The 10,148-nt window shown below is 36.2% G+C and overlaps 1 long non-coding RNA gene across 2 annotated transcripts; it reads right to left on the bottom strand.

Moving 5' to 3' along the window:
* Window positions 1-495: 495 nt before the first annotated feature.
* Window positions 496-6,953, bottom strand: LOC103160138. Of its 2 annotated transcripts, none has more exons than XR_003481643.1 (3): window positions 6,848-6,953; window positions 6,560-6,669; window positions 496-1,802 (listed from the first exon to the last, which is right to left on the bottom strand). It is a non-coding gene; the product is annotated as an uncharacterized LOC103160138 (long non-coding RNA). The 2 variants fall into 2 exon arrangements; XR_004768758.1 differs by having other exon boundaries at window positions 6,560-6,763; window positions 6,848-6,935.
* Window positions 6,954-10,148: the final 3,195 nt, after the last annotated feature.

The following is a 10,148-nucleotide window of genomic DNA, read 5'->3' as shown; positions in this document are numbered from 1 at the left end:
AAATTTAAATATGTACATAGAGAACACACACACACACACACACACACACACACACACACACACACACATATATATATATATATATATATATATATATATATATATGAGAGAGATAAATTTGTAGTTCTTTAGAGAAAATATTTGTATTCATGAAAATGAAAATTTCAGGTTTTAGACAAGGAAATCCTACATAGAATTTTTGGCATTTTTTTCTATTTGAGAGACACAGAGTCTCTAGTTTATTGCACATGTGAAAGAAATCATTATAGTCTTTTTGAATCTTGGAAGTGAACTATACTCTTTTTTTAAAAAACTTCTTTATTGAATCATTGGGGGTTTCACATCGTGTACCCCAATTCTGTTCACCTCCTGGTTCCCCATATCCCCTCATCCCTGTTGCACACCCGATGAAAGAAAACAAAACAACGTAAGAAAGCAAGTGAACAAAAGCAAAAACAATAATAAAAAAGCAATAAACCAAAACAACAAACAACAGAACAAAACAACACCCCATTGGAGACTTTAATGTGTCATATAGTACACCCTTTTTCCATTAGCTTGACTGGCAACTGTCCTTTGCAATGAATCATTGGTCTAGTTAGAGGCATCGGGATTTTGGTACACCATCCTCACTGGATCTTCATCAGAGCTCAGTACATTTCTTCATTTAGTTTCTTATTTATTTGTGAGTTTGAGTGCACAAGCCACAGTGCAAACTTGGACTTGGGGGTGGGAAGACAACTTGTGGAAGTCAAATCTTTCTCCATCTTGTGTGTCCAGAGAATTGATGTTAGGTCATCTGGCTTGTCATTTTTACCCTCTGAGTCCTTTCACTGCTCTCTTTTGCACCTCATTGTCCATAAGCCCTTCATCTTCTTTTCTGTACTATTTTAACATTTCCTTTTATAATAATGTCGAAATATATGAAAAAGATAGGAAAAAGGCAAATGGAAAAGATCTCCTTATAAAATTGTATTAACTTGCAAAAATATCAAGTAACTGATTCCACCTATGGTATTTTAGTCTCATTTTTATGTCTTTTCAATACATACTATACTGATAGACAATAATACAAGTATTAATACATCTTGTGCTTTTAGGAAAGGAAAATATTAGGGTATTATGAAACATGTGCTTTGATTGGGCTATGTTAATGTTGGAAAGAATATTACTCTACAAATAGTACAGAGTTCCACAATTTAGAGATCTAAACCACCAAATGAAACTTCATTTAATTTACTAATTAAGTATTTTAAAAGAAATAATTCTTTAACATTTACTAATTCAAGTATAATGTAAAGATTTTATGTATAAGTTTGTAGTTTGACAAACTCCTTGTAACTAATAATTACATCCTTTCAAAGCAATTTCTTCCTCATAGTTAAATTCTTCTTAAGGTTTCTTGACCTCAGCAATTGCTTTTGAGCTAAATATCAACAGAACTCTATTAGTTAGTCTTTCTTGTGCTATGGTAAAATACCATGACTAAAAGTATCTTGAGGAGTAAAGGGTTCAAGTCATATATATCTTTAATAGCACTTAAGAATAGTCAACAATCGTTCATGGTAGGATAAAAATTAAATCCCAGCATATGGGAGGCAGAGGCAGATGTATCTCTAGCAGCTTAAGGTCAACCTGGTTTACATAGTGAGACCCTGTCTCAGAAAAAAACAAACAAACAAAAAACAAAAAAAAAACAGTTTCTATGTGGTGATTCATGTCTGTAATCCCAAAACTTGTGAGACCAAAGTAGGAATTTTCCATGAGTTCAACACAAGCCAGGGATACCTAGCAACCTGTGTCTGTAAGCAAAGAAAACAAAGACATCATAAATTATATGTTTGTTTAGTTCCCTGAAATAAGAAACTTTTTCTTTAAAAAAATGTAAAATGACATTCTCATTCACAATGGGATACTCCCCCCCCATGACTCAAAGTGTAGAATGTTAAACAATAATATACTTATATGCAAGTTATATCAATACATAATAACTATCCCTCTTAAGAAGTAAGTTATTAAATAATATATTTTGGAGGGGTATTCAGATACCATGTGCTATATTCAAAGATTACAGAATATTTATTTTACCTACAATTTTATTCTTTAAAATAAATTTGTGTATTATATTTTGATCTTATTTCCTCCCACTATTTTCCTTGAACCACACATATGACCCACCAATCTGTCCCCATATAGAAAATTCATGTCTTTTGTATTATTGTGGTTGCATGTTATCCTCCTCAGTCCCTTTAGTGCTGCCCACATGCAAATGGGTATGTCACCATCCACTGAAACATGTACAACATTCCTTTCCCTAAATCTGACTCCCCTTCCATGAGTAGCCATCAGTTTTGGGGTGGTAGGCGGTGCTTGTGAACCACTCCACTGTACATGCTGGATTTCTAGCGGCCTAATATTATGCATGTAGCCACAACTGCAGTGAATTGATATGTGCATCAGCCATGTGATATCTAGAACGCGTAATATCTAGATGACGGAGGTTAACTCCTGGAATAATCTGTGGCTGAGAACTCACATTAACCCCTCACTTTAACCAGTTGTGAGTCTCTACATTAACCGTTATTCACTGCAGAAAGAAGCTTCTCTGACCCAGATGGAGAACAGCACAAATCTATGGAAATAGCATAGATATTCAGAAGGCCAATTGACAACAGCAAGGCTTAGGATGCACTCATGAGTCTTATCTAATTTCAAACATTAAAACTTCACAGTAGAAATGGCACAAATCATAACACTCTTCTGTTATTCTCAGAATGGAGAGCTAATAACTGTGGCTTATTAGCTCTTTATTAACTGTGGTTTATAAGTCTTGGTTTATCATCCAGAGAATCCTTTTCAAAGTTGCAAAAAATCATAATTGAATATGACTGTTTAAGTCTAGAAACATTTTAGAGGTATGAGGGGTGTGTGTGTGTGTGTGTGTGTGTGTGTGTGTGTGTGTGTGTGTGTGTAGGCAAGTCAAAACAGCAATACAGAAACATTAAAACTTTGTTATTCTAAAGTCATTGTGACTTTGTGAGTAAAGCTTGTTTTGAAAACACAAAATTGTTGACTGAACATGAATGCATCAGGGCCTTATTAAAATTTTCTCTATGCCACCAGACATTCGTTTCATAATCAGTGGGTCTATGAAATCATGAGGGTAACTTGAAAGAAATGAGAAATCAGTATAGCCAGAAGGATTTTAGAAAATTCTTTTGGTATTTAGAAAATTTAAGAGATTGACCCACTTTTAGAAAATCCTTTGATATTACAATATCTGATGAGACACTATGGGATTGGAGAGTGGAATTGCCAGAGCATTCATGGTAAAATAATATTTTTTCCTCTTGCTGAAAATATATTTTAGATCCTTAAACATGACTAACCTATGATTTGTTCAAAATATATTCTGGACTTATATCCTATATCTTGCCCTAAAAATGTTTATTAGCTGTGGATCTCTGCATCGCTATCAGTTACTGGATAAAGATTCTATGAAGACAGGGTAGTCACCTATGTGATTACAGGGATAGGCCAGTTAAGTTCACTATTGCTAGAAGTATTAGCTGGAGTCAGCCTTGTGGATTCATAGCACCAGGTTTCTCCCTAACCGCATAATGGCTCCCTCTATCAAGGGATAGTGATCTTACAGATACCTAAAGAAAAAAGAATGTTTATTAGCTCTCCATTTTAAAGAGAATCCCTTTCTATATAGCCTGGATTTATATCCTGTTGTAATTACATAAATACAACAGTCAAATTAAGACAAAAGTCAAAATGGAAAGAGATATTTGCAGTAACAGAACACTTGAGAATCTCTGAACAGAGATCTTGAATGATTTGCAGTAGTATAATTTATGAACTCCTCATACAAACTGTCTGTGGCTGGAATATAAGTATTTTTATTTCTTATTGTGCTGTAACAGAAGATCACAAAGTTTTAGTTTTAAGCAATATGCTATTACAGTATCATTTTAGAAATAAGGAATCTGAAATGTCTTCCAACACCAAAACACAAAAATATCACAGAGTCGCATTCCCTCTATGGGTGCTGGTAAAGCAATAATTTCCATCCCTTTCTTTTTCTACTTGTAGGGGCCATCCACATTCTTTGCACAGAATATTTTCCAAAACTAGCAGTATGGCACTCCGAATTCAGTCTTTCACTCTTTTCTGAACTTTTCTTCCACTTCTAAGAACTTTGGGGAATTTTTTTGAGCCCACCTGGATGATATAGGAGAGCCTCTACCACAAAAACATAAATTATCAACCTTAATTTCATCTGCAGCCATAGTTATCAAGTTTCAGTGAAGGTCTAAGCCCCTGATGTATCTACATGCAATGGGTTCCAATGACTGCTACTTTTCTTTACCAATGTGGGTAGCAAAACAGAAGTGTAGATTTGCCTCATTGGAACAAGCAGAGGAAATATTCTGCAAAGAAATATTTATCATATATATTAGCTACCATTCTGTTGCTGTGAAAAAAACTCTATAACCAAGGCAACTTATAAAAGATAGCATTTAATTGGGGCTTGCTTACAGTTTCAGACTGTTAGTACATGGTCATCATGGCATGGCTGCAGGCTAGCTAGCACACATGACTCTGGAGAAGTAGCTAAAAGTTTATAGTCTGATCTCCAGGCAGCAGGCAGAGAGGGAGGGAGGGAGGGAGGGAAGGAGGGAGGGAGGGAGGGAGGGAGGGAAGGAGAAAGGGAGGGAAGGAGAAAGGGAGGGAGAGTAAGCTGGGCCCATCTTGGACTTGGGAAAACTCCAAAGTCCAGTGACATACCTACTCCAATAAAGACACACTATTTAATCTTTCCTAAATATTTCTCCAGCTGGGGACTAAGCATTCAAATACATGAGCCTATGGGTACCAATCTCATTCAAACCAACATTCCTTGTTTCTAAAAGCAAGTTTTAAAAACATCATGTTTCTAAAACTTAGGAAAATGATAGACATGAGTGGTGGAGTCAGTGAGGGGCAATGTGGAAGACAGCTTAAGTCCTGTTCCTTTTGGATCATCCACACACACTATTCTACAAGCCTAAAACCAGTTTTTTTGTTATTGTTTGTTTTGGTTTTTTTTAGAATTGCCTTAATTTATATGGTAGGGTTGGCACGAGGAAGAAAGCTAGGGAGAACTGTTGTAATTATAATCTCACATATTAAAAAGAAGAAAAAAGTCTTAACTGAAGGTAGTCATAAGATCAATCCTTGGAAAAAGAGAACTCTCAAAAGGGACTGGTGAATAAGTATATAAAAATTGTAATTGACAGTGAAAATCTGAATTCCAATTTGAAGCTGTGTGCTTCAGAATGGCTTCTCTAAATGTGAGGAAGTCCATTGAGATGTGTGGACTTTTGGTCTGTCTGATATCACCAGAAGTTATTTTTCATTTGCAAGTTCTTTACAATAACATTTTAATTTATTATTTAAAAAGAAAGAAGAATAAATGGACAGTAAAAACCACCCACTATTTCATCACACTCAACGCAAAGTCAATATAGGAGCTGTGATACTTAAATGGAAATCGATGGAGAGGTAATTAGTGGAGAAATAAATCCGGACTGTTTGACATTTCAACCTGTTTCACAGCTTTTGCAGTTGGCAAAAATTTTGTTTCAAGTTGTTTGAAGAAATGCTACCTTTGTGAGAAAAAAGTTTTAAATAAGGGAATTTGATAATGTGACAAGATAAGAAATACAAGAATATACATACATCTTAGAAAAATATATCCTATGATTCACATTTGCATCTAAAGCACAGGTACTAACAAAATACCACAGCAAGCATCAGAGAACCCACAGAGAGGAAGAGCACTGACTCAGGGAACTGGTTTATATTTTAAATGTTATGTGCAGGGTGGATCCCCAGGTTCATGAGGTTGATTTATTAGGTCTGTCATGATGCATTGCAAACTTACTATAAAAGTGTTGATCTGATTTTCCCATCTAGTATCAAAGTCCTTATTTATATTCACTGCTTCCTCTTGCAAAAAAAAGAAATACCCAACGAACTAATTTTAACTACTCTTAAATGTAAATTTCTTTTAAATCCATGTTGGATTGTATTTTCCCCTTCAGTCCTAAAGATATTTGTGTCTACTATAAGCAAAACTACTTTGAAAGGACTTTCAAACCAATTTCCTCTTTCAGAAAGGAAATCATGAAGGGAGACAGATCCTACAAACAGGCTAAAATAGGTTAAAGGAGACTTTCTAAAGAGTAGGTAAAACTCAGACCTTAAAAATAGGAAGTAGCTGAGCCGGGTCAATGGTTCAGAACTTCTCATGGCTAACATGATGCCCCTGAAAACTAGCAAGGCCACACTATTTAGCTTTGGTGGCCGTGAGAATGAACTTCATTGGCCAGTTTTGTGTAACTCTTTCACATGGGAATGCAGAAACCTCACAGTGGGCTTTTCAGAACATTAGCTCAAAATCAAGGCTCTATCAGCTCTCAGGAGTCTACGATAGTTTCTCATTTTGTGACTTGTAACAGAAAACAGCAAGTCATTATCAGTATGTTGCTGAAAGCCTAGGCCTACTCACCTCTAGGCAGCTAGAAACTGCCTCCAAGCTGGGCAGACTGTTCTGAGCAGCTCCCTGGCCGCTGGAACACGCTTGTGTGGGGCAGCAGGTTTGCTAGGAGCCGGGAGCACCTGTGGAGAGAGAGCACTTTCCCCGCCTAGGCCGAAGGCCGGGTGGATCCCACAGCCGGTCCCAAATGGGGTGTAGGTTTCCAATATCCCACTCCTGACAACCAGATATAGTGGGAAATTACCAATATGGAGCCAAGTAGAAATATAAGGGTATTTAATAGGGAAAAGCCTTACTTACAGAGCAGCCTAGCCAGCCGGTACAGCAGTGGTCTGTATGCAAGCCCAAAAGTGAAACCGAAAGAGAAACGCAGTCCCCTGAAAGTCTCACTCTACTTCACCCTGACCACGCCCTCGCAAGCATGGTCAGGCACACATGTAGCCAGCCCCTAAGTAGGCGTGGCTACAGCTTCCCCTACAGTATGTTCTCAAATGAGTTTGGTTCTTTCTTTACCAATATGGAGTACATTAAATAGTAGAAATATTGCCTTCATTTTTCTGCATCATAAATCTACTCTGAAGCTATAAAGCTAACGTGTTTTATTTATTCATTGTTATTTAAGATTGCTCTATAGGCTAAGTCAAGTTCTGTAATTGTAAATGTGCTTTATGATCAGTTATGTCTCAAAGCCAAAGTAATAGTCAATTTTTAAAAAAATTAATGGAAGTATATCATTTCATCACTTCCCTTTCTTCCCCCAAACTTCCCCATGCCCCTTCCCTCTAACACCTCTTATGTGCCCCTCTCATTTCCTCTCTAATTTCCTCTCAAGGCCACTTTATTCTTCTTGTTACACATATATAAAGGCATAAACATACAAATACAACTTACCAAATGTATTTAGTATTGTATGTATGCATTTGATTTCATGGATGACTGAAGGTGATTTTTTAAATTATAAATTGTTATTTTTAACTCTTCCCTTCTAAGCATCATAATTTTTTATTTTTCTATTATTTATATAATTATTCTAATAAAATCAAATTAATATAATTATATATGAAATGTGGAATACTCTCTCAAATTCAAGCACCATAATATGTGATAACAGAAAATAGAAAAATACTTTTATTGTAATCTCTTAATTAATATACTCATAATCACTTCAATTGTAACACAGAGGTGTGGTCCATAGTTGTTCTTGAGACTGCATAGTTCCAATTATATTGATTGATCATAACCATATGATATATTGCCACCTGTATATTCACATTTTTTAGTCTTTGGGAATTATAAAAAATATTATTGATAACATAAGCCACATACCTACAAACACCCGATTTTTGACAAAGAAGATAAAGGTATACAATGAAATAAAGAAAATATCTTCAACAAATAGTGCTGGCATAACTGGCTGACGCCATGTAGAAGACTGCAGATAGGTCCATGTCTATTGCCATGCACAAAACTTAAGTCTAAATGGATCAAAGACCTCAACATAAATCCAGCCACATTGAACCTCTTAGACAAGAAAGTGGGAAGTACCCTTGAATGAATTGGTACAGGAGACCACTTCCTGAACACCAGAAGCAAAGACACTGAGATCAACAATTAATAAATGGGTCCTCCTGAAACTGAGAAGCTTCTGTAAAGCAAAGGACACAGCATGACAAAACAGCAGCCCACAGACTGGGAAAAGATATTCATGAACCACACATCTGACAGATGTCTGATCTCCAAAATATACAAAAAAAAAAAAACCTCAAGAAGTTCGTTTCTAAAACAACAAATAATCCAATTAAAAAGTGGGGTACAGAACTAAATAGACAATTCTCAATACAGGAATCTAAAATGGCTGAAAGACACATGAGAAAGTGTTCAACACCCTTAGCCATCAGGGAAATGCAAATCAAACAACTCTGAGATACTATCTTACACCTGTCAGAATGGCTAAAATCAAAAACACCAATGACAGTTATGCTGGAGAGGATGTGGAGAAAGGGGAACACTTCTCCACTGCTGGTGGGAATGCCAACTCGTACAGCCATTTTGGAAATCAGCATGGCCATTCCTCAGGAAAATGAAAATCAGTCTACCCCAAGATCTAGCAATTCCACTCTTAGGCATATACCCAAAAGAAGCACATTCATACAACAAGGACATCTGTTCTACTCTGTTCATAACAGCATTATTTGTAATAGCCAGAACCTGGAAGCATCCTAGGGCTAATCAACTGAAGAATGGATAGAGAAAATGTGGTACATTTACACAATGGAGTACTACTCAGCAAGGAAAAAAAAAGAATTTTTATCTAATTCAACAAAACTGAGTAGAATTGGTGGTTAAGGTGTGAAACACAGATGTAATTGTCTTAATCATTACCAAATCTCTTTCTATGAGGCTGCATGATCCTAGAGACATGGAAGTAAATATGCTTAAGATTTTGGAGTCTTTTATTTTTGTAGAAAATGTATGATTCAATGGAATTTACTTTTTTGAAGTGGACAATATAAATTTTTGCTTCAGAAATTTTCATTAGTTGTTAAAATTTCTCTTGTTTTAACGTATAGAGGCATTTTCCCAGATAGTGTAGTGTTACAGTATTTTATTTTAATGTGTGGGTTTCTAATATTTATATATTGTGTATGTAGGTTTGGTTTGTAACACATACCTGTTATCTCAAAACTGTGGTAGCTGAGACTGGCATTTGGGGTGTTCAAGGAGAGCCTAGGATACATAGTGGGTTTCATTCTGTCACAGGCTCAACAGCAAGATTTGTTATAGAAAAATTTCTCCAAGGTATTATTTAAATCCCCACCACCACTTTCCCTCCAGACACACACCACATGAACCAAGTGATGAGGTATAATATACTACCAACAACAATAAGAAAACCAGTGTTTGTTTAAACTTAATTGCCTATTCTTTCTGTTATTATTAATCAACAATTTTAGGAAATACCGGTAATCTAGCACCTTCATTCTTTCATACTCTAGTTTGATTAGTATTTTTCCTTAAACTAGTAATCAATGTTGTTACAATAAATCTTTCCACCAAAAGCTGCCTGAGCCCCACCGCCACGTGTGAGCTTTACGTCAGCCGCCTGCCTGAGTTAGGGCCCAAATGAATACACAGAAACTTGTATTAGGTTCAAAGATGCTTGGCCAATGACTAGAACTTCTCATCTGCTAACTCAGTCTTAACTATCATAAGTCTATATGGTTTATAAGACTTATCTTATTGGATGCCTTATTGGCATCCCTCCTTGCCGGTGGGTCACATTTTGCCACTGGAGCAGGAGTGGAGGGGAAAAAGAGGGCCCTTCCTGTTTCTCCTTCGCTTAAATATGAGTCTCCTTGCTATGTCACTTCCTGCCTGGATCAGCAATTCTCTACTACATTTCCCAGAATCCTCTTTGACTTCTAGTCCTGTCTAACTTCCTGTCTCATTGGCCAAACAGTATTTGATTTAACAATCAATAAGATAAACATACACAGTACATTCCCCATCACAATGTATCATTATTATGTAGTTCCCTTGAAAGTATAGATAGGCAACTTGCTAAATTAGGAAACAAAGGGCATCTGCACTCTCATGGAGG

Source organism: Cricetulus griseus, chromosome 2 (genome assembly GCF_003668045.3).
Source record: "Cricetulus griseus strain 17A/GY chromosome 2, alternate assembly CriGri-PICRH-1.0, whole genome shotgun sequence".
NCBI classification, from domain to species: domain Eukaryota; kingdom Metazoa; phylum Chordata; class Mammalia; order Rodentia; family Cricetidae; genus Cricetulus; species Cricetulus griseus.
Note: the sequence above shows the minus strand (reverse complement) of the source record. Positions and strands in the feature narration are given on the sequence as shown.